Source organism: Dendrobates tinctorius, unplaced genomic scaffold, assembly GCF_039654945.1.
Source record: "Dendrobates tinctorius isolate UK_male_01 unplaced genomic scaffold, ASM3965494v1 ptg000138l, whole genome shotgun sequence".
Taxonomy (NCBI): domain Eukaryota; kingdom Metazoa; phylum Chordata; class Amphibia; order Anura; family Dendrobatidae; genus Dendrobates; species Dendrobates tinctorius.
In genome coordinates, this window is record NW_027361806.1 from 22,903,293 (window position 1) to 22,930,391 (window position 27,099).

The window sequence follows — 27,099 nt, forward strand, 5'->3', positions numbered from 1 at the left end:
AGCTCCTTTAGAAAGAGGTTTACTAGAAAATTGGTTACGTGTTCAATAATTATTTCACTTGCTGTATATCTCAATATACAGGGAGCTCTCCCTAGTGGTGGCTGCAGACAGGATCTTATGTATCTCTGTATACAGGGAGCTCCCCCTAGTGGTGACTGCAGAGAGGATCTTATCTATGTATACAGGAAGCTCCCCCTAGTGGTGACTGCAGACAGTATCTTATCATGTATCTCTGTATACAGAGAGCTCCCCCTAGTGGTGACTGCAGACAGGATCTTATAATAATAATCTTTATTTTTATATAGCGCTAACATATTCCGCAGCGCTTTACAGTTTTGCACATATTTTCTTCACTGTCCCTCATGGGGCTCACAATCTAAATTCCCTATCAGTATGTCTTTGGAGTGTGGGAGGAAACCGGAGTGCCCGGAGGAAACCCACGCAAACACGGGGAGAACATACAAACTCCATGCAGATGTTGTCCTTGGTGGGATTCAAACCCAGGACTCCAGCGCTGCAAGGCTGCAGCGCTAACCATTGAGCCACCGTGCTGCCCATGTATCTCTGTATAAGGGAGCTCCCCCTAGTGGTGGCTGCAGACAGGATCTTATGCATCTCTGTATAAAGGGAGCTCCCCCTAGTGGTGGCTACAGACAGGATCTTATAATGTATACAGGGAGCTCCCCCTAGTGGTGGCGGGAGACAGGATCTTATCATGTATCTCTATACAGGGAGCTCCCCCTAGTGGTGGCGGGAGACAGGATCTTATCATGTATCTCTATACAGGGAGCTCCCCCTAGTGGTGGCGGGAGACAGGATCTTATGTATCTCTGTATAGAGAGCTCCCCCTAGTGGTGGCTGCAGACAGGATCTTATCATGTATCTCTGTATACAGAGAGCTCCCCCTAGTGGTGACTGCAGACAGGATCTTATGCATCTCTGTATACAGGGAGCTCCCCCTAGTGGTGGCTGCAGACAGGATCTTATGCATCTCTGTATACAGGGAGCTCCCCTAGTGGTGGCTGCAGACAGGATCTTATCATGTATCTCTGTATACAGGGAGCTCCCCCTAGTGGTGGCTGCAGACAGGATCTTATGTATCTCTGTATAAAGGGAGCTCCTCCTAGTGGTGGCTACAGACAGGATCTTATCATGTATCTCTGTATACAGGGAGCTGCCCCTAGTGGTGGCTGCAGACAGAATCTTATGTATCACTGAAAACAGGGAGCTCCCCCTAGTGGTGGCTGCAGACAGGGTCTTATGTATCTCTGTATACAGGGAGCTCCCCGTAGTGGTGGCTGCAGACAGGATCTTATGTATCTCTGTATATAGGGAGCTCCCCGTAGTGGTGGCTGCAGACTGGATCCTATGTATTTCTGTATACAGGAGCTCCCCGTAGCGGTGGCTGCAGACAGGATCTTATCATGTATCTCTGTATACAGGGAGCTACCCCTTAGTGGTGACTGCAGACAGGACCTTATGTATCTCTGTATATAGGGAGCTCCCCCTAGTGGTGGCTGCAGACAGGATCTTATGCATCTCTGTATACAGGGAGCTCCCCTAGTGGTGGCTGCAGACAGGATCTTATCATGTATCTCTGTATACAGGGAGCTTCCCCTAGTGGTGACTGCAGACAGGATCTTATGTATCTCTGTATAAAGGGAGCTCTCCCTAGTGGTGACTGCAGACAGGATCTTATGCATCTCTGTATACAGGGAGCTCCCCTTAGTGATGACTGCAGACAGATCTTATGTATCTCCATATACAGGGAGGATTTGAATGCAATTTTTTTTCTTTCCATACTGAAGTAAATTAAAACAATCTGCACCAAATCTTTGCTTTTTACGCAGCACAATGTGACAATCTGCAGAGTGGGTCAGAATGCTGAAAATTTCAGCAATATGTTAACATAAAAGTCACATTTCCATCCTGTGCTGATGCCTACAGACAGGGGTGGGTGCTGTGACATCACACAGGGGGTGGCACTGGGGGTCTCATCTAGACGGGCTCTACTTATACATCAGTGATGATTTCCCTCCGCTGCGGCGGCTGGTCTTGGCTCGACCATTGCAGGATTTTTACGCCCCACAGACACAGATTTACATTCCTGCCAATTCAGCAAAGCCTGAGAAGTAGAAACATTGGCACAAACATTTCACGCCTCTGAAAACTCGCAGAGAGAGCCTGCGGTCAGGGAAAACCACCTGTACCCCGAAGACTTTGGGAGAGGGGGGAGATCACATGAAAACCTGCGAGCAAACAGCAGAAAATGCAGATTTTAACAATACGTGAATAGATTGATCACAGAGTTCATTCATTGCAATGTGAAGGCCAAAATCTGCAGGAAATTCACAAAAGACGGATACTGCAGATGCTACAATTCACATTGTAAGTCGATATCAGTGCAAAAATTCTGCACCGCATAAAGATTTGTTAGAGGGGCTCTGCCCAGTGATCCCGTCTACGAGGGGGGCAGCTGCCAACAAGACACATTCTACTTACAGCTCTAAAATTCATTGGTTACTTTGCTAGAAAATGTGTTTTAAATTAAGCGCTCAGAGCAGATTGGGCGGCGAAGTGCCCTTCAAAGTACATTCCCCCAATCAATTGAACCGGCTGGCTCCGCCCTCTCATGCACTGATTGACAGCACTGTTGCGATTGATATCCTGCACATGGGCAGACCGGCAGTTCTTGTGCATGTACACAGCAGCCTTCCTCCTGAGGTCGGCCATCCCCCGTCTGAGCATGTGCAGGATCTCAGCCGAGACAGCGCAGCAGCATGCGGCCTGCACACTGCTGCGGAAAGAAGAGTTGTCACTTCTAGGAAAACCACTCCAGTCCCATCACAAAGCGGCAAAACTGCTCTGCAGGAAGCGAAAACTAATCCAAAGACTGCACAGATGGCGCGCTTCCTGCAGTGAACTCCACTAGAAAACCGGTCTCTGCTGACTGTCTCCGTGTGCACAGCGTTGTAAAGCTGTGGTCACCGTCATCAGAACAGTCACCGTCTTCTGCATCATTACATACCCCGTGCAGAACCGTGGGGCACGCCATGTGGCAGGTGGGAGCCATCAGCACAGCTGCACCAGTGACGCCGACCTGGAGCGTCGCAGCCGTCATTATGCAACCACCTGCATGCCCCGCCGCTACTGCACAGCAACCTCCAGCACGTCCAGCCGCTAGTGCACCACAACCCCCAGCACGCCCCGCCGCTACTGCACAGCAACCTCCAGCACGTCCAGCCGCTAGTGCACCACAACCCCCAGCACGCCCCGCCGCTACTGCACAGCAACGCCCAGCACGCCCCGCCGCTACTGCACAGCAACGCCCAGCACGCCCCGCCGCTACTGCACAGCAACCCCCAGCACGCCCCGCTGCTACTGCACAGCAACCCCCAGCACGCCCCGCAGCTACTGCACAGCAACCCCCAGCACGCCCCGCTGCTACTGCACAGCAACCCCCAGCACGCCCCGCTGCTACTGCACAGCAACCCCCAGCACGCCCCGCCGCTACTGCACAGCAACCTCCAGCACGCCCCGCCGCTACTGCACCACAAGCCCCAGCACGCCCCGCCGCTACTGCACAGCAACCTCCAGCACGCCCCGCCGCTACTGCACAGCAACCCCCAGCACGCCCCGCCGCTACTGCACAGCAACCCCCAGCACGCCCCGCCGCTACTGCACAGCAACCTCCAGCACGCCCCGCCGCTACTGCACAGCAACCCCCAGCACGCCCCGCCGCTACTGCACCACAAGCCCCAGCACGCCCCGCCACTACTGTACAGCAACCCCAAGCACACCCCGCCCTACTGTACAGCAACCCCCAGCACGCCCCGCCGCTACTGCACAGCAACCCCCAGCACGCCCCGCCGCTACTGCACAGCAACCCCCAGCACGCCCCGCCGCTACTGCACCACAAGCCCCAGCACGCCCCGCCACTACTGTACAGCAACCACCAGCACGCCCCGCCGCTACTGCACAGCAACCACCAGCACGCCCTGCCGCTACTGCACCGCAACCACCAGCACGCCCCGCCGCTGCTGCACGACAACCCCCAGCACGCCCCGCCGCTACTGTACAGCAACCCCCAGCATGCACGCCGCTACTGCACCACAACTTACAGCACGCCCCGCCGCTACTGCACAGCAACCCCCAGCACGCCCCGTCGCTACTGCACAGCAACCCCCAGCACGCCCCGCCGCTACTGCACAGCAACCCCCAGCACGCCCCGCCGCTACTGCACCACAAGCCCCAGCACGCCCCGCCACTACTGTACAGCAACCACCAGCACGCCCCGCCGCTACTGCACGACAACCCCCAGCACGCCCCGCCGCTACTGCACAGCAACCTCCAGCACGCCCCGCCGCTACTGCACAACAACCCCCAGCACGCCCCGTCGCTACTGCACCACAAGCCCCAGCACGCCCCGCCTCTACTGTACAGCAACCCCCACCACGCCCCGTCGCTACTGCACAGCAACCTCCAGCACACCCCGCCGCTACTGCACCACAAGCCCCAGCACGCCCCGCCTCTACTGTACAGCAACCCTCAGCACGCCCCGCCGCTACTGCACCACAACTTCCAGCACGCCCCGCCGCTACTGCACAGCAACCCCCAGCACGCCCCGTCGCTACTACACAGGAACCCCCAGCACGCCCCGCCGCTACTGCACAGCAACCCCCAGCACGCCCGCCGCTACTGCACCACAACTTCCAGAACGCCCCGCCGCTACTGCACAGCAACCCCCAGCACGCCCCGTCGCTACTGCACAGCAACCCCCAGCACGCCCCGCCGCTACTGCACAGCAACCCCCAGCACGCCCCGCCGCTACTGCACAGCAACCCCCAGCACGCCCCGCCGCTACTGCACAGCAACCCCCAACACGCCACGCCGCTACTGCACAGCAACCCCCAGCACGCCCCGCCGCTATTGCACCACAACCCCCAGCACGCCCCACCGCTGCTGCATAGCAACCCCCAGCACGCCCCGCCGCTTCTGCACAGCAACCCCCAGCACGCCCCCGCCGCTGCTGCACAGCAACCCCCAGCACGCCCCGCCGCTACTGCACAGCAACCCCCAGCACGCCCCGCCGCTACTGTACCGCAAACCCCAGCACTCCCCGCCGCTACTGTATCGCAAACCCCAGCACGCCACTACTGTACCGCAACCCCAAGCACACCCCACCGCTACTGCACAGCAACCCCCAGAACACCCCGCCGTTACTGCAGAGCAACGCCCAGCACTCCCGCCGCTACTGCACAGTAACCCCCAGCACGCCTCGCCGCTACAGCACAGCAACCCCCAGCACGCCCCGCCGCTACTGTACCGCAACCCTCAGCACACCCCGTTACTGCACAGCAACCCCCAGCAAACCCCGCCGTTACTGCACAGCAACCCCCATCACACCCCACCGCTACTGCACAGCAATCCCCAGCACCCCCTGCCGCTACTGCACAGCAAACTCCAGCACGCCCCGCCGCTACTGTACATCAACCCCCAGCACGCCCCGTCGTTACTGCACAGCAACCCCCAACACGCCCCACTGCTACTGCACAGCAACCCCCAGCACACCCCGCCGCTACTGCACCACAACCCCCAGCACGCCAGCTGCAACTGCACAGCAACCCCCAGCACGCCCCACCACTACTGCACAGCAATCCCCAACACTCCCCGCCGCTACTGCACAGCAACCCCTAGCACGCCCCGCAGCTACTGCACAGCAACCCCCAGCACGTCCCGCCGCTACTGCACAGGAACCCCCAACACTCCCCGTCGTTACTGCACAGCAACCCCCAGCACGCCCCGTCGTTACTGTACAGCAACCCCCAGCACGCCCCGTTGTTACTGCACAGCAACCCCCAGCATGCCCCGCCACTAATGCACCGCCACCTCTACTGTACCGCAACCCCCAGCACGCCCCGCCGCTACTGCACAGCAATCCCCAACACGCCCCGCCGCTACTGCACAGCAACCCCCAGCACGCCCCGCCGCTACTGCACAGCAACTCCCAGCACGCCCCGCCGCTACTGTACCACAACCCCCAGCACGCCCCGCCACTAATGCACCGCCACCCCAAGCACGCCCCACCGCTACTGCACCGCAACCCCCAGCACGCCCCGCCGATACTGCCCAGCAACCCCCAGCACGCCCCACCGCTACTGCCCAGTAACCCCCAGCATGCCCCGCCGCTACTGTACCGCAACACCCAGCATGCCCCGCCGCTAATGCACCGCAATCCCAAGCACGCCCCGCCGCTACAGCACAGCAACCTCCAGCACGCCCCGCCGCTACTGTACCGCAACCCCCACCACGCCCCGCCGCTACTGCACTGCAACCACCAGCACGCCCTGCTGCTACTGCACCACAACCCCCAGCACGCCAGCCGCAACTGCACAGCAATCCCCAGCACGCCCCACCACTACTGCACAGCAATCCCCAACACTCCCCGCCGCTACTGCACAGCAACCCCTAGCACGCCCCGCAGCTACTGCACAGCAACCCCCAGCACGTCCCGCCACTACTGCACAGCAACCCCCAGCACGCCCCGCCGCTACTGCACAGCAACCCCCAACACTCCCCGTCGTTACTGCACAGCAACCCCCAGCATGCCCCGCCGCTAATGCACCGCCACCTCTACTGTACCGCAACCCCCAGCACGCCCCGCCGCTACTGCACAGCAATCCCCAACACGCCCCGCCGCTACTGCACAGCAACCCCCAGCACGCCCCGCCGCTACTGTACCACAACCCCCAGCACGCCTCGCCGCTAATGCACCGCCACCCCAAGCACGCCCCACCGCTACTGCACCGCAACCCCCAGCACGCCCTGCCGATACTGCACAGCAACCCCCAGCACGCCCCGTCGTTACTGCACAGCAACCCTCAGCATGCCCCGCCGCTAATGCACCGCCACTTCTACTGTACCGCAACCCCCAGCACGCCCCGCCGCTACTGCACACCAATCCCCAACACGCCCCGCCGCTACTGCACAGCAACCCCCAGCCGCTACTGTACCACAACCCCCAGCACGCCCCGCCGCTAATGCACCGCCACCCCAAGCACGCCCTGCCGCTACTGTACCGCAACCCCCAGCACGCCCCGCCGCTAATGCACCGCAACCCCAAGCACGCCCCGCCGCTACTGTACCGCAACCCCCAGCACGCCCCGCCGCTACTGTACCGCAACCACCAGCACGCCCCGCCGCTACTGCACCGCAACCACCAGCACGCCACGCCGCTATTGCACCACAACCCACAGCACGGCCTGCAGCTACTGCACGGCAACACCCAGCACGCCCCGCCACTACTGCACCGCAACCCCCAGCACGCCCCGCCGCTAATGCACCGCAACCCCCAGCACGCCCCGCCACTAATGCACCGCAACCCCAAGCACGCCCCGCCGCTACTGTACCGCAACCCCCAGCACGCCCCGCCGCTAATGCACCGCAACCCCCAGTACGCCCCGCCGCTACTGCACCGCAACCACCAGCACGCCCTGCCTCTACTGCACCGCAACCCCCAGCACAGCAACCCCTAGCACGCCCCGCCGCTACTGTACCGCAACCCCCAGCACGCCCCGCCGCTACTGCACAGCAATCCCCAACACGCCCCGCCGCTACTGCACAGCAACCCCCAGCACGCCCCGCCGCTACTGTACCACAACCCCCAGCACGCCCCGCCGCTACTGTACCACAACTCACAGCACGGCAACACCCAGCACGCCCCACCACTACTGCACCACAACCACCAGCACGACCCGCCGCTACTGTACCGCAACCACCAGCACGCCCTCCTGCTACTGCACTACCAATCCAAGCACATCTCGTCGCTATTGCACCGCAACCACCAGCACGCCCCGCCGCTACAGCACAGCAACCCCCACCGCTACTGCACAGCAACCCCCAGCACGCCCCGCCGCTACTGCACCGCAACCCCAGCACTCCCTGCCGCTACTGCACCGCAACCCCCAGCACGATCCGCCACTACTGCTCCGCAACCCCCCAGCACGCCCCGCCGCTACTGCACCGCAACCCCCAGCACGCCCCGCCGCTACTGCACAGCAACTCCCAGCACGCCCCGCTACTGTACCGCAACCTCCAGCACGCCCCGCCGCTAATGCAACGCAACCCCAAGCACGCCCCACCGCTACTGTACCGCAACCCCCAGCACGCCCCACCGCTACTGTACCGCAACCCCCAGCACGCCCCGCCGCTACAGCACAGCAACCTCCAGCACTCCCTGCCGCTACTGTATCGCAACCCCCAGCACGCCCCGTCGCTACTGTATCGCAACGCCCCGCCGCTATTGTATCGCAACCCCCAGCACGCCCCGCCGCTACTGCACCGCAACCTCCAGCACGCCCCGCCGCTACTGCACCGCAACCCCCAGCACGCCCCGCCGCTACTGCACCGCAACCCCCAGCACGCCCCGCCGCTACTGCACCGCAACCCCCAGCACGCCCCGCCGCTACTGCACCGCAACCACCAGCACGCCCCGCCGCTACTGCACCGCAACCCCCAGCACGCCCCGCCGCTACTGCACCGCAACCCCCAGCACGCCCCGCCGCTACTGCACAGCAACTCCCAGCACGCCCCGCTGATACTGCACCGCAACCACCAGCATGCCCCGCCGCTACAGCACAGCAACCCCCAGCTCGCCCCGCCGCTAATGCAACGCAACCCCAAGCACGCCCCACCGCTACTGTACCGCAACCCCCAGCACGATCCGCCGTTACAGCACAGCAACCTCCAGCACGCCCCGCCGCTACTGTATCGCAACCCCAGCACGATCCGCCGCTACTGCACCGCAACCTCCAGCACGCCCCGCCGCTACTGCACCGCAACCCCCAGCACGCCCCGCCGCTACTGCACCGCAACCTCCAGCACGCCCCGCCGCTACTGCACCGCAACCCCCAGCACGATCCGCCGCTACTGCACCGCAACCCCCAGCACGATCCGCCGCTACTGCACCGCAACCTCCAGCACGCCCCGCCGCTACTGCACCGCAACCCCCAGCACGATCCGCCGCTACTGCACCGCAACCCCCCAGCACGCCCCGCCGCTACTGCACCGCAACCCCCAGCACGATCCGCCGCTACTGCACCGCAACCCCCAGCACGCCCCGCCGCTACTGCACCGCAACCCCCAGCACGATCCGCCGCTACTGCACCGCAACCTCCAGCACGCCCCGCCGCTACTGCACCGCAACCCCCAGCACGATCCGCCGCTACTGCACCGCAACCCCCCAGCACGCCCCACAGCTACTGCAATGCAACCACCAGTGTAAGCGGCATGCTGGGAGTTGTAGTGTTGCGGTCATTATCTCTTTACATGAGGCTCCTGGTGCTGCAGTACAACTCCCAGCCAGCCACATGCGGGCCAGCCATGCTGTAGCTGCACTGGTGCCTCTCCATCAGGTCCTGCAACCCCTCATCTGAGACCCCCAACTTTCTGCGCTCCTCCCACCCCCATAGCACAAACTCCGCCCACATGCTGCAGACCACGCCCCTCCATCCCGCTCGCCCTCCGCCGGGTGGCAGCGCTCACTTCCGGCCTCCAGCCGCGCTTGGACCCCCCCCCCCTCCAGCGCCACAGGCGCCCCGCACGGTGTCCGCGAGCGCACGCTCCTCCCCAGCACCGGCCCCGCTCCTCACCTCCCTCCTCTCTCCCCCGGACATATCTTCCCATCACATTCCCGCGAGAGGAGAATTCTCGCGAGAGCAGCAGCCGACAAGCCCTGACCCCGCCCCTTCTGCTTAAAGATTCCATGCAACGGTGGAAAGCGTGACCAATGGCGTATCAGAAGCGCGGCCACACCCCGCAGCTGACTCCACCCCCACAGCGGGGAGGTGCTCACAGGTGGGCGGTGCCAACTACGCCCATAGCAACAGTCTCTCGGTGAGAGGGGTGTGTCTGACAAACCCCGCCCTTTCCGGAGCTGCAGCCGAATACGATGGAGTAAGCGAAAGTCTAGAAACACGTGACACACACAGAGCGGGCAGACCGGGGTGTGGGTGCAATGCGCAGGTGGAGCAGACCAGGGCGCAAGAGCAGGGCGCAGGTGGCGCAGACCAGGACGCAGGTGGCGCAGACCAGGACGCAGGTGGCGCAGACCAGGGCGCAGGTGGCGCAGACCAGGGCGCAGGTGGCGCAGACCAGGGCGCAAGAGCAGGGCGCAGGTGGCGCAAGAGCAGGGCGCAGGTGGCGCAAGAGCAGGGCGCAGGTGGCGCAAGAGCAGGGCGCAGGTGGCGCAAGAGCAGGGCGCAGGTGGCACAGAGCAGGGCGCAGGTGGCACAGAGCAGGGCGCAGGTGGCACAGACCAGGGCGCAGGTGGCACAGAGCAGGGCGCAAGAGCAGGGCGCAGGTGGCACAGAGCAGGGCGCAAGAGCAGGGCGCAGGTGGCACAGAGCAGGGCGCAAGAGCAGGGCGCAGGTGGCGCAAGAGCAGGGCGCAAGAGCAGGGCGCAGGTGGCGCAAGAGCAGGGCGCAGGTGGCGCAAGAGCAGGGCGCAGGTGGCGCAAGAGCAGGGCGCAGGTGGCGCAAGAGCAGGGCGCAGACCAGGGCGCAGGTGGCGCAGACCAGGGCACAAGAGCATGGCGCAGGTGGCGCAGACCAGGGCGCAAGAGCAGGGCGCAGGTGGCGCAAGAGCAGGGCGCAGACCAGGGCGCAGGTGGCGCAGACCAGGGCGCAGGTGGCGCAGACCAGGGCGCAGGTGGCGCAGACCAGGGCGCAGGTGGCGCAAGCGCAGGGCGCAGGTGGCGCAAGAGCAGGGCGCAGGTGGCGCAAGAGGCGCAGACCAGGGCGCAGGTGGCGCAGACCATGGCGCAAGACCATGGCGCAGGTGGCGCAGACCAGGACGCAGGTGGCACAGACCAGGGCGCAGGTGGCACAGACCAGGGCGCAGGAACAGTGCGCAGACCAGGGCGCAAGAGCTGTGCGCAGACCAGGGCGCAAGAGCTGTGCGCAGACCAGGGCGCAAGAGCTGTGCGCAGACCAGGGCGCAGGTGGCGCAGACCAGGGCGCAAGAGCAGGGCGCAGGTGGCGCAGACCAGGGCGCAAGAGCAAGGCGCAGGTGGCGCAGACCAGGGCGCAAGAGCAGGGCGCAGGTGGCGCAGACCAGGGCGCAGGTGGCGCAGACCAGGGCGCAAGAGCAGGGCGCAGGTGGCGCAAGAGCAGGGCGCAGGTGGCGCAGACCAGGGCGCAAGAGCAGGGCGCAGGTGGCGCAGACCAGGGCGCAGGTGGCGCAGACCATGGCGCAAGAGCAGGGCGCAGGTGGCGCAGACCATGGCGCAAGAGCAGGGCGCAGGTGGCGCAGACCATGGCGCAAGAGCAGGGCGCAGGTGGCGCAGACCATGGCGCAAGAGCAGGGCGCAGGTGGCGCAGACCATGGCGCAAGAGCAGGGCGCAGGTGGCGCAGACCATGGCGCAAGAGCAGGGCGCAGGTGGCGCAGACCATGGCGCAAGAGCAGGGCGCAGGTGGCGCAGACCATGGCGCAAGAGCAGAGCGCAGGTGGCGCAGACCAGGGCGCAAGAGCAGAGCGCAGGTGGCGCAGACCAGGGCGCAAGAGCAGAGCGCAGGTGGCGCAGACCAGGGCGCAAGAGCAGTGCGCAGACCAGGGCGCGGGTGCAGTGCGCAGACCAGGGCGCGGGTGCAGTGCGCAGACCAGGGCGCGGGTGCAGTGCGCAGACCAGGGCGCGGGTGCAGTGCGCAGGTGGAGCAGACCAGGGCGCGGGTGCAGGTGGAGCAGACCAGGGCGCGGGTGCAGGTGGAGCAGACCAGGGCGCGGGTGCAGGTGGAGCAGACCAGGGCGCGGGTGCAGGTGGAGCAGACCAGGGCGCGGGTGCAGGTGGAGCAGACCAGGGCGCGGGTGCAGGTGGAGCAGACCAGGGCGCGGGTGCAGGTGGAGCAGACCAGGGCGCGGGTGCAGTGCGCAGGTGGAGCAGACCAGGGCGCGGGTGCAGTGCGCAGGTGGAGCAGACCAGGGCGCGGGTGCAGTGCGCAGGTGGAGCAGACCAGGGCGCGGGTGCAGTGCGCAGGTGGAGCAGACCAGGGCGCGGGTGCAGTGCGCAGGTGGAGCAGACCAGGGCGCGGGTGCAGTGCGCAGGTGGAGCAGACCAGGGTGCAGTGCGCAGGTGGAGCAGACTAGGGCGCGGGTGCAGTGCGCAGGTGGAGCACACTAGGGCGCGGGTGCAGTGCGCAGGTGGAGCACACTAGGGCGCGGGTGCAGTGCGCAGGTGGAGCACACTAGGGCGCGGGTGCAGTGCGCAGGTGGAGCACACTAGGGCGCGGGTGCAGTGCGCAGGTGGAGCACACTAGGGCGCGGGTGCAGTGCGCAGGTGGAGCACACTAGGGCGCTAGAGCAATGCGCAGGTGGAGCACACTAGGGCGTGGGTGCAATGCGCAGGTGGAGCAGACTAGGGCGCGGGTGCAGTGCACAGGTGGAGCAGACCGGGGCGTGAGAGTAATGCACAGGTGGAGCATATCCACAATTGTTTTTATTTTCCCCCATGTTCACTAAATGCTAAAACTGCCCTGCCATTATGGTTCTCCAGGTCATTACGATTTCATAGACACCAAACATGTCTAGGTTCTTATTTATCTAAGTGGTGAAAAAAAAATCCAAAGTCTCTAAAAGTCGTGTTCCGATACCCGTAATGTCTCCATTTATCATGATCCCGGGTCGCGTGAGGGCTTATTTTCTGTGCGCCGAGCTGACGTTTTTATTGATACCATGTTGGTGTAGCTACGATCTTTTGGTCGCCCGTTATTGCAAAGTTGCGGTGACCAAAAAAAGGTAATTCTGACATTTAGATTCTTTTTCTCTTTATTCCATTTACCGATAAGATTATTTTTATATATTGATAGAGCGGGAGAGTCTGAACGCGGAAATATCAGATGTGTTTTTATTTTGAATGGGGGGAGGGGTGATTTGAACTTTTTTTGTTTTACTTTTTCCCTGCCTTAATAGTCTCCAAGTAGAAGCTGCAATCATCCGACCGCTTGTGCTACTCATAAAGCTTCAGCCCTGCTCTGAGTAGCAGAAATGCTCACTTGCTATAACAGTCGACCGCTGGGTGGCGCTCATAGCAATCCAGTATTGACAACCATAGAGGTCTGCTGCAGACCCCGGGTCATGCCAGTACATCGACAACCTGGGGTTATGTGACACTGGCGCCAATGGGCAGGATTAGTGATACAATTCTAGCCTGATCACATTAAATGCTGTCAGAGATTGACAGCCATGGGTGGATCGCAATTCCACCCGCAGCTGTTGGGGTCCCGTCAGTTGAGGAAATCAGCTGACATGTGCAGGAAAAGTTGCAGGCTCATCGCCAGATCCAACGGGGAGCCTACCTAAGATGTAATCATACAACTACGGTGCGAAAGTGGTTAAAATCGGGGACCCTCCCAATATAAGGTTGTAGGGTCCCCCTATAATTAATAACCAGCAAAGGCTCTGCAGACAGCTGCGGGCTGACATTATTAGCCTAGGAAGGGGTCATGGATATTGCCCCCCACCTCCTCAAGGCTAAAAATATCAGCTCTCATCCGCCCCAGAAAAGGCGCAATAAATGAGATGCGTCAATTCTGGAACTTAGCTTTGTTCTTCCCACTTTGTATTGTCAGGTGACATCAAGCCCAGGGGTTAGCAATGAAAAGACGTCTATAAGACACCCCCATTACAAACACCATAGTCAAAATGTGAAAAAAAAATAACACCCAAAATAAAGACCTTTATTGACTCTAAATTAACCAAGGACACTTCTAATCACCTTACCTCCAATCCACTGAAGCCAATTTCCCCTGTAAAAGAATTAAAAAATAACAACCTTATTCCTCACCTGTCCTTCGAGATAATAATCCAATTGCCCTGTGATGCGTCTAGCTCTGCTACATCTATATGGCACGCTGCATGATCCTACTATACAGCCTGCCATCCAGCAGAGACAATGAGCTGCGTGTGCTTGCTCAGCGCCTCGCAGTGAGGTGAAAAAGTTGAGCGGAGTCAATATCCAATGTACTTGTTTCAGCTCACTGACGTCACTGCAAGCGTGAGAAGGTCTTCACACTCACTGTGCCAACAGAAAGTTCATCGGAGTTCAGAGCCAATGAACTCAGTTTACCTTAGTTATGTCAGCGCCGAACTCCGATGACCTTTCTGAAGGCACAGTGAGCATAAGGTGACGTCAGTGATGTGAAACAAATACATTGGATACAAACTCTGCTCAATTTTAGCACATCACCGCGAGGCACTGAGCTCAGCAAGCACACGCAGCTCAGTGTCTCTTCTGGATGACAGGCTACATGGTCGCATCATGCAACAATGCAGCCTGCCATCTAGAGATGAATCAGAGCTGGGCATATCGCAGGACAATTGGGTTACATTCTCGGCTGACAGGTGAGGAATATGGCTGTTTATCATTCTAATTCTGATGCAAGAGACATTGGCTTCAGTGCAATGACCGATGACACATGGTTTCGATTAATTAAAGCAGTGTTATTCTTTCAAATAAAGGACTTTATGCTGAGTGTTATTTTTTTTCACAGTACGACTGAAGTTAGTAACGAGGGCATATTATTGACGCCTCTCCATTACAAACCCCTGGGCTTGATGTCACCTGACAATGCAAAGGTAATAGTAAAAATCTTTTCCGCAGCGCTTTACAATGCTGCAGTTCATACACAACAGTCATAAGTAACAAAGTTAAAGATAATACAATAATTAAAGCAAAGATAATGACGACCCTGCTCGTGAGAGCTTAAAATCTACAATGAGGTGGTGGAGACACAAAGTACAGGGTCTAAAGGTACTGTCACGCTTAGCGATGTACCAGCGATCCCAACCAGTAATATGACGCGGTCAGGATCGCTGGTACATCGCTAAGTGGTCGCTAGTGAGCTGCCACACAGGCAGATCTCACCAGCGACATCGCAGGGGACGGGGGTCGCTACTTACCTGTCACACTAGGCGATCCTGCGTCCTCCCGCCCGGCTCCACGCGTCGCTCGTCGTCACAGCAGGAAGCGCCGCAGGAAGATGACGACGAGAAACGGTCCTGAACGTTCTCGCACGATCAGCGGGGGAGCGGGTTGTAGGTAAGTATCACACACAGCGATATCGCTAGCAATATCGCTATAACGTCACTAGTTATAGCGATATTGCTAGCGATATCTCTTAGTGTGACAGGCCCTTTATTTACAATGAAGGTCCTGACACCTTGATGGAGTGGGCGATAGATAAAGGCTGCATGAGGTTGTCAACAGCCAATATTTCTGGTGCTATTGGGTGCAGTGGAGTTTGATGGAGCGTAATGTTCAGAGAAAGGTAGAGGGTTATATATCTATGTATGAACGGATGTGTTTTTAGGGAGCGCCTAAAACTGAGCAAGTTATGGATAGGTTTAATTTCTTGTGGTAGAGCATTCCAGAGGATTGGTGTAACGTGGGAGAAGTTTTGGAGCTGGAGGTACGGATTAGTGCTGAGGTAAGTTGAAAGTCGTTTGCAGAGCGCAGCGGTCGATTAGGCTGATAAAGAGAAGTGAGGGAGTAGATGTAGGGGGGTGCCGCACTGTGGAGAGCTTTGTGAGTGGGAACAAGCAGTTTGAATTGGATCCTATAATGCAGGGTTTCCCAACTCCAGTCCTCAAGGCACACCAACAGATCATGTTTTCAGGATTTCCTTTGTATTGCACAGGTGAAGCAATTATCACCTGAGCAATACTAAGGAAATCCTGAAAACATGATCTGTTGGTGTGCCTTGAGGACTGGAGTTGGGAAACCCTGCTATAATGAATGGGCAGCCTATGTAAGGACTGGCGAAGAGCGGACGTGTCCGAGTACCGATCAGCCAGATGGATGACCCTGGCTGCTGCATTAATGATGGACTGGAGAGGGGGACCAATTAATAGAGTGTTACAGTAGTCTAGGCGGGAGTGGATCAGGGTGACAGTGAGGGTTTTTGCTGTTTCCATGGTGAGATTCATCATTTTTCATAGGATTCCAGAGATGTTCTTTAATGGTAAGAGATTGTATATGGGATGTGAAGGAGAGATTGGCATCATACATAACACCCAGACAGCGTGCCTGCTGCCAGGGTGTTATTGTGGTGCCACCCACGGAGAGGGAAATGTCAGATTTATGGAGGTTAGTAGATGGCGGGAACAGAAGTTCAGTTTTGGAGAGGTTGAGTTTCAGATAGAGAGCGGACATGATATTGGAGACTGCGGACAGACAGTCACTAACGTTCTGTAGTACAGCGAGGGTGAGGTCGGGGGAAGATGTGTATAGTTGTGTGTCATCAGCATAAAGATGGTACTGAAAGCCAAATCTGCTGATGGTCTGTCCAATTGGGGCCGTGTAGAGTGAGAAGAGAAGGGGCCAAGGACTGAGCCCTGAGGTACCCTGACAGCAAGAGGAAGAGGAGATGAAGTGGAGCCAGAAAACAAAACACTGAAGGAGCGGTCAGAGAGATAGGAAGAGAACCAGGAGAGAGCGGTGTCCTTAATGCCTAGTGACTGGAGCCTAGAGAGTAGGAGACGGTGGTCAACAGTGTCGAAAGCAGCAGAAAGGTCGAGAAGAATGAGCAGAGAGTGGTCACCGTTACGTTTTGCTGTCAGAAGGTCATTGGTCACTTTGATGAGTGCAGTTTCTGTCGAATGTAGAGGGCGGAAACCGGACTGTGAAGGGCCTAGAAGGGAGTGAGTGGACAGGTAACGGGTAAGGCGGGAGTAGACTAGGCGCTCTTAGTTATTAAGGGGAGATTGGAGACTGGTCTGTAGTTTGTGCAGGATGGGTCGAGAGCAGGTTTCATTTTATGGAGTGTTTGAAGGAGGAGGGGAAAATACCAGAGGAGAAGGAGAGACTGAAGGAGGTAACATCAACTCCCACAACTATCACCCCACTTGCCACCACACCATGGCAACTGGGAAAAGGGAGCTGATGTTTTTAACCTGGGAAGGGGGGGGGGGGGGGGGGGAGAGGCAGAGGCAGTATCCATGGCCCCTTCCTAGCCTATTAATATCAGCCCAGAGCTGTCTGCCTAGCCTTTGCTGGTTATTATAGGGGGACCCCATGTCTTTTTTTAGGGTCCCTACTTTAATAACTAGTAAAAGGTTAAGTATACAGCTGGGAGCTGATATTAATAGCCTGGGGGAGCTCCATGGGTATTATCTCCTTCCCAGACTATAAACATCTTCCCCCAGCTGTCCACTTTCCCTTTGCTGATTAATACAATTTTTGGGATCCCATGTAATTTTTTTTTCAGAAAATAATATATTAATACATGTACTGTAAACTACGCATACAAAGCACTGATTATATATCTCACAACTGTACATATTTCCTTGGAAAAAATGTGTAAATGACAGAGAATCCCCCTATGTAAAAGCTCATGTTAAAAAATCGCATTGCAGTCGGATCACAGTCACATGTAAATCGGGGATCATTTGGATGCTAGGTGCTACAAATCGCATGGCACTGTCTCATGTTTCTGGACCAATATCGGCCCATTTTTTTTTATATGGTGATGGGTATGAGCCCTTATAGGTCAGGTCCAGGTTCCAGCACTCGGTGCTTGTAAAATGTGGCATCCATTAAAAAAAGAAAAAAAAAAAAATTAACAGCCGGACATGTCAGGGCTTCATGAAAACTTGTGATTCATTTGCTGCGGTTTCAGAAAAAAAGAAAAAACTGCAACATGAGCCATGTGTGTACAAGCTCTAAAAGGTGTCGGGGCACAAAAGGGGCAGAGCAGGCCAGAGGGGCAGAGCAGGCCAGAGGGGCAGAGCAGGCCAGAGGGGCAGCCCTCACTGACAACTATAGACCAGAAGCACAGCAAGACGCAGTAATGCGGAGCACTGCCATCATCATACACCGCTACAATACTGCATACTCTGCCATCATACACTGCTATAATACTGCATACACCACCATCGCCCCATATCACTGCTCTCGTTTGCTTCCAAACTCCTTGAACAGCATGTCCATGCTCAACTTTCCTCCCACCTCTCATCTAACTCCCTCCTTGACATCCTGCAATCTGGCTTCTGCCCCCACCACTCCACTGAAACTGCCCTGACCAAAATTACTAATGACTTACTCACAGCCAAAGCGAACAGACGGTTCTCCATCCTCCTCCTTCTCGACCTGTCCTCTACCTTTGACATAGTTGACCACTGCCAACTGGCTACAGATTCTTTCTACCCTTGTCATCAAAGACCTCGCCCTGTCCTGGATCTCCTCATACCTTTCTGACCGCACATTCAGTGTTTCCCACTCCCTCCTCATCCCGCCCCCTCTCTGTTGGAGTCCCCCAAGGCTCTGTCCTGGGGCCTCTACTTTTTTCCATCTATACTCTTGGCCTAGGACAACTCACAAGTCCCATGGCTTCCAGGACCACCTGTATGCAGATGACACTCAGATCTACCTCTCTGACCCAGATGTCACCTCTCTGCTGTCCAGAATCCTGGACTGTCTATCAGCCATATCCTCCTTCTCCTCTCGCTTCCTAAAACTAATCGAAGACAAAACTGAACTCATTATATTTCCTACATCTCACGTATCTTCCCTACCCAGTACAAACTTATTACCCTCACCCACAAAGCCCTCCATGGCTCAGCACCACCCTACATCTCCTCCCTTGTTTTAGTATACCATCCTACCCGTGCCCTCCGTTCTGCTGATGACCTGAGGTTAGCATCCTCAATAATCAGAACCTCCCACTCCCGTCTCCAAGACTTTACACGTGCCGCGCCAATTCTTTGGAATGCACTTCCCAGGTCAATACGATTAGTCCCCAATCCCCACAATTTTAAGCGTGCCCTGAAAACACATTTATTCAGACTGGCCTACCGCCTCAACACATTAACCTAATCTATCCCTGTGTGGCACAGCCAAAAGTTTTACCATAACCAGATTCCCCGCATCATGTTCCCACATGCTTTATACATCCATTAGCCCTCTGTGTCTGTACTGTTACACACTTAACACTATGGCTGGTCCATACAATCAGGGCAACTGTTACCACCCACCTTTCGTGTCTCCCTCTTTCCTCATAGACTGTAAGCTTGCGAGCAGGGCCCTCACTCCTCTTGGTATCTGTTATGATCTATGTGATTATTGTTTTGCTGTAATGTCTATTGTCTGTACAAATCCCCTCTGAAATGTAAAGTGCTGCGGAATATGTCGGCGCTATAGAAATAAAATTTATTATTATTCCCCGATCTATTATGGTAAGTGGCATTACGCTCTCTCCTGCACCTGAAATCCGCTGCCTCGGAGTAACTCTCGACTCTGCCCTGTGCTTCAAACTACACGTCCAATCTCTTACCTCCTCCTGTCGCCTCCAACTCAAAAATATTTCCAGAATCCGTCCCTTCCTCAGTCCTCAATCTACTAAAACTCTTGTACATGCCCTCATCATCTCCCGCCTTGACTACTGCAACACTCTCTTCTGTGGCCTCCCTGCTAACTCTCTTGCACCACTCCAGTCTGTCCTCAATTCTGCTGCCCAAATAATCCACCTCTCTCCTCGCTACTCCCCTGTCTCCCCCCTCTGCAAATCCCTCCACTGGCTCCCAATTCCCCAACAAATCCAGTTCTAACTACTAACACTGACCTACAAAGCCATCCACAACCTGTCCCCTCCCTACATCTCTGAACTAATCTCCCAATATCTTCCCTCACGTAATCTTCGATCCTCCCAAGACCTCCTACTCTCCTCCACACTTATTCGTTCCTCACACAACCGCCTCCAAGATTTCTCCCGAATAGCCCTCATCCTCTGGAATTCCATGCCTCAACACGTCCGATTATCCACCACCCTCGGATCCTTCAAATGGAACCTGAAAACCCATCTTTTCAGGAAAGCTTACAGACTGCAATAAACCATACTGCCACCTCATCTCTACCAGAGCTGCTGCACCCCAAACCTTCTGTCTCTCCCCCCCCATCCTGTAGAATGTAGCCCCCCCGGGGCAGGGTCCTCTCCCCTCTGTATCACTCTGTCATTGTTTGTTTACTGTAAGTGATATCTGTAATTTGTATGTTACCCCTTCTCATGTGCAGCACCATGGAATCAATGGCGCTACTGAAATAATAATAATAATAATAATACACTGCTGAAGAAAATATATATCACATGCTTTTGCATTTCATTTCTGTCTTGTACGGAATGAAAAAAAAATAGTTTAAATCATGGAATAAAACATTTAAGAAATTTTTACCAGGAGCTGGAAATATATTTTACTTCAATTACTACACAAAAGTTCAGATCGTGGTTTCTGTGCAGACTGAATTATTGGAACTGGTGAGCATAACATTTTCTACTTTATATACACCGCTATAATACTGCAACACACACCGCACACACTGTTATAATATACACAGACATCATTACACATCGCTATAATAGTATACACACGGCCATCATACACAGCCATAATATTGCACACAGTGACATCACCTACACACTCACTCCGCTGTAATAAAGCACACAGCGCCATCATTACACACCACAATACCGCACACAGCGCCATCGTTACACACCGCTATAACACCGCACACAGCGCCATCGTTACACTCCGCTATAATACACCGCACACAGCGCCATCGTTACACTCCGCTATAATACACCGCACACAGCGCCATCATTACACTCCGCTATAATACACCGCACACAGCGCCATCATTACACACCGCTATAACACGGCACACAGCGCCATCATTACACACCGCTATAACACCGCACACCAGCGCCATCATTACACACCTCCATCATTACAAACCGCTATAATACACCGCACACAGTGCCATCATTACAAACCGCTATAATACACCGCACACAGTGCCATCATTACAAACCGCTATACACCACACACGGCGCCATCATTACACACCGCTATACACCACACACGGCGCCATCATTACACAACGCTATAACACCACACACAGCGCCATCATTACACACCGCTATAACACCGCACACCAGCGCCATCATTACACATCGCTATAATACACCGCACACAGCGCCATCATTACACACTGCTATAATACACCGCACAAAGCGCCATCATTACACACCACTATAACACCACACACAGCGCAATCATTACACACCACTATAACACCACACACAGCGCCATCATTACACACCGCTATAATACACAACACAGCGTCATCATTACACACCGCTATAACACCACAAACAGCGCCATGATTACACACCCCTATACCACACACAGCGCCATCATTTCACACCGCTATAACACCACACAGCGCCACCATTACACACCACTATAATACCACACACAGCGCCATCATTACACACCGCGCCATCATAACACACCGCGCCATCATTACACACCGCGCCATCATTACACACCGCTATAATACCGCACACAGCGACATCATTACACACCGCTATCATTACACACCGCTATAACATCACACACAGCTATAATACACCGCACACAGCGCCATCGTAACACACCACTATACCACACAGCGCCATCATTACACACCGCTATAACACCGCACACAGCGCCATCATTATACACCGCTATAACATCACACACCGCTATAATACATCGCACACAGTGCCATCATTACACACCGCTATACCGCACACAGCGCCATCATTACACACCGCTATAATACACCGCACAGCGTCATCATTACACACCGCTATAATACCACACACAGCACCATCAATACACACCGCTATAATACTGCAACACACACCGCACACACTGTTATAATATACAGACATCATTACACATCGCTATAACACTATACACACGGCCATCATACAAAGCAATAATATTGCACACAGTGACATCATCTACACACTCACTCCGCTGTAATACCGCACACAGCGCCATCATTACACACTGCTATAACACCACACAGCGCCATCATTACACTCCGCTATAATACACCGCACACAGTGCCATCGTTACACACCGCTATAACACCACACACAGTGCAATCGTTACACACACCGCTATAACACCGCACACCAGCGCCATTACACACCGCACACCAGCGCCATCATTACACACCGCTATAACACACCGCACAGCGCCATCATTACACACCGCTATACCACACACAGCACAGCTCCATTACACACCGCTATACCACACACAGCACAGCGCCATCATTACACACCGCTATACCACACACAGCGCCATCATTACACACCGCTATAATACCGCACACAGCGCCATCATTACACACCGCTATAATACCGCACACAGCGCCATCATTACACACCGCTATACCACACACAGCGCCATCATTACACACCGCTATAATACCGCACACAGCGCCATCATTACACACCGCTATAATACCGCACACAGCGCAATCATTACACACCGCTATAACACCACACACAGCGCCATCATTACACACCGCTATAATACACCACACACAGCGCCATCATTACACACCGCTATAATACACCACACACAGCGCCATCATTATACACCGCTATAATACACCACACACAGAGCCATCATTACACACCGCTATAACACCGCACTCAGCGCGATCATTACACACCGCTATAACACCACACACAGCGCCATCATTACACACCTCTATAATACCGCACACAGCGCCATCATTACACACCGCTATAACACCGCACACAGCGCCATCATTACACACTGCTATAATACACCGCACACAGCGCCATCATTACACACCGCTATAATACACCACACACAGCGCCATCATTACTCACCGCTATAACACCGCACACAGCGCCATCATTACACACCGCTATAACACCACACACAGCGCCATCATTACACACCGCTATAATACACCGCACACAGCGCCATCATTACGGCAATAATACACCACACACAGTGCCATCATTACACACCGCTATAATACACCGCACACAGCTCCATCATTAACACCGCTATAATACACCACACACAGTGCCATCATTACACACCGCTATAACACCGCACACAGCGCCATCATTACACACCGCTATAATACACCGCACACAGCGCCATCATTACACACCGCTATAATACACCGCACACAGCGCCATCATTACACACCGCTATAATACACCGCACACAGCGCCATCATTACACACCGCTATAACACCACACACAGCGCCATCATTACACACCGCTATAACACCACACACAGCGCCATCATTACACACCGCTATAATACACAACACAGCGTCATCAATACACACCGCTATAACACCACACACAGCGCCATCACTACACACCGCTATACCACACACAGCGCCATCATTTCACAACGCTATAATACACGGCACACAGCGCCATCAATACACACCGCTATAATACACCACACACAGTGCCATCATTACACACCGCTATAACAGCGCACACAGCGCCATCATTACACACCGCTATAACAGCGCACACAGCGCCATCATTACACACCGCTATCATTACACACCGCTCTAATACCGCACACAGCACCATCATTACACACCGCTATAACACCGCACACAGCGCCATCATTACACACCGCTATAATACACCGCACACAGCACCATCATTACACACCGCTATAACAGCGCACACAGCGCCATCATTACACACCGCTATAACAGCGCACACAGCGCCATCATTACACACCGCTATAACAGCGCACACAGCGCCATTACACACCGCTATCATTGCACACCGCTCTAATACCGCACACAGCACCATCATTACACACCGCTATAACACCACACACAGCGCCATCATTACACACCGCTCTAATACCGCACACAGCACCATCATTACACACCGCTATAACACCACACACAGCGCCATCATTACACACCGCTATAATACACCGCACACAGTGCCATCATTACACACCGCTATAACACCACACACAGCGCCATCATTACACACCTCTATAATACCGCACACAGCGCCATCATTACACACCGCTATAACACCGCACACAGCGCCATCATTACACACTGCTATAATACACCGCACACAGCGCCATCATTACACACCGCTATAATACACCACACACAGCGCCATCATTACTCACCGCTATAACACCGCACACAGCGCCATCATTACACACCGCTATAACACCACACACAGCGCCATCATTACACACCGCTATAATACACCGCACACAGCGCCATCATTACGGCAATAATACACCACACACAGTGCCATCATTACACACCGCTATAATACACCGCACACAGCTCCATCATTAACACCGCTATAATACACCACACACAGTGCCATCATTACACACCGCTATAACACCGCACACAGCGCCATCATTACACACCGCTATAATACACCGCACACAGCGCCATCATTACACACCGCTATAATACACCGCACACAGCGCCATCATTACACACCGCTATAATACACCGCACACAGCGCCATCATTACACACCGCTATAACACCACACACAGCGCCATCATTACACACCGCTATAACACCACACACAGCGCCATCATTACACACCGCTATAATACACAACACAGCGTCATCAATACACACCGCTATAACACCACACACAGCGCCATCACTACACACCGCTATACCACACACAGCGCCATCATTTCACACCGCTATAATACACGGCACACAGCGCCATCAATACACACCGCTATAATACACCACACACAGTGCCATCATTACACACCGCTATAACAGCGCACACAGCGCCATCATTACACACCGCTATAACAGCGCACACAGCGCCATCATTACACACCGCTATCATTACACACCGCTCTAATACCGCACACAGCACCATCATTACACACCGCTATAACACCGCACACAGCGCCATCATTACACACCGCTATAATACACCGCACACAGCACCATCATTACACACCGCTATAACAGCGCACACAGCGCCATCATTACACACCGCTATAACAGCGCACACAGCGCCATCATTACACACCGCTATAACAGCGCACACAGCGCCATTACACACCGCTATCATTGCACACCGCTCTAATACCGCACACAGCACCATCATTACACACCGCTATAACACCACACACAGCGCCATCATTACACACCGCTCTAATACCGCACACAGCACCATCATTACACACCGCTATAACACCACACACAGCGCCATCATTACACACCGCTATAATACACCGCACACAGTGCCATCATTACACACCGCTATAATACCACACACAGCGCCATCATTACACACCGCTATAATACCGCACACAGCGCCATCATTACACACCGCTATAATACACCGCACACAGCGCCATCATTACACACCGCTATAACACACCACACACAGCGCCATCATTACACACCGCTATAACACACCACACACAGCGCCATTACACACCGCTATAACACACCGCACACAGCGCCATCATTACACACCGCTATAACACCACACACAGCGCCATCATTACACACCGCCGCTATACCGCACACAGCGCCATCATTACACACCGCTATAATACACCGCACACAGCGCCATCATTACACACCGCTATAATACACCGCACACAGCGCCATCATTACACACCGCTATAACACACCACACACAGCTCCATCATTACACACCGCTATAAAACCACACACAGCGCCATCATTACACACCGCTATAACACCACACACAGCGCCATCATTACACACCGCTATAACACACCGCACACAGCGCCATCATTACACACCGCTATACCGCACACAGCGCCATCATTACACACCGCTATAACACACCACACACAGCGCCATCATTACACACCGCTATAACACCACACACAGCGCCATCATTACACACCGCTATAACACCACACACAGCGCCATCATTACACGCCGCTATACCGCACACAGCGCCATCATTACACACCGCTATAACACACCACACACAGCGCCATCATTACACACCGCTATAATACACCGCACACAGCGCCATCATTACACACCGCTATAACACACCACACACAGCTCCATCATTACACACCGCTATAACACCACACACAGCGCCATCATTACACACCGCTATAACACCACACACAGCGCCATCATTACACACCGCTATAACACACCGCACACAGCGCCATCATTACACACCGCTATACCGCACACAGCGCCATCATTACACACCGCTATAACACCACACACAGCGCCATCATTACACACCGCTATAACACCACACACAGCGCCATCATTACACACCGCTATAACACCACACACAGCGCCATCATTACACACCGCTATACCGCACACAGCGCCATCATTACACACCGCTATAACACACCGCACACAGCGCCATCATTACACACCGCTATACCGCACACAGCGCCATCATTACACACCGCTATACCGCACACAGCGCCATCATTACACACCGCTATAACACCACACACAGCGCCATCATTACACACCGCTATAACACCACACACAGCGCCATCACTACACACCGCTATAACACCACACACAGCGCCATCATTACACGCCGCTATACCGCACACAGCGCCATCATTACACACCGCCGCTATACCGCACACACCGTTCACACTGAGGCCATTGCACCACACACAATATCCACTGCTATTATTCTGCAGATTACAGCGTCTCCTCCGGGTGAACCACAGCTCGCTCCCAGGACACACGGAGCGGTTCCTGCGCGGTGCTCTCACGCTGCCGGTGTCTCACCTGTCTGGTGCCCGTTATCCGCCGGATTCTCCTCAGGGAACCCGAGCTACAGACGCCGCACACCGGAAGCCGCCTCCACGCCGACGCCACTTCCGCTCCTAGATAGACGACCCCTGGTGGCAACAGGAAGAACTACACCAGTGTGATAAAAGGGGGAGATGAGAAAGCGGGGGCTCCGTATATAGAGGAGAGGGCGGTGCGATAGAAGAGGGGGCTCCGTATATAGAGGAGAGCGCGGTGCGATAGAAGAGGGGGCTCCGTGTTATATAGAGGAGAGCGCGGTGCGGTAGAAGAGGGGGCTCCGTATATAGAGGAGAGCGCGGTGCGATAGAAGAGGGGGCTCCGTGTTATATAGAGGAGAGGGCGGTGCGGTAGAAGAGGGGGCTCCGTGTTATATAGAGGAGAGCGCGGTGCGGTAGAAGAG

General features: G+C 55.5%; 1 protein-coding gene across 5 annotated transcripts in view; it reads right to left on the reverse strand.

Moving 5' to 3' along the window:
* ZZZ3 (zinc finger ZZ-type containing 3) overlaps window positions 1–26,834 on the reverse strand; it is a 66,034-nt gene extending 39,200 nt beyond the window's left edge. The window contains exon 1 of one of the 5 annotated variants that reach the window (XM_073544825.1): window positions 26,676–26,834. The gene's annotated coding sequence lies outside the window, so the exon portion shown is untranslated. The other 4 variants (XM_073544827.1, XM_073544826.1, XM_073544828.1 and 1 more) reach the window with 4 other exon arrangements.
* Between the last annotated feature and the right edge of the window lie 265 nt (window positions 26,835–27,099).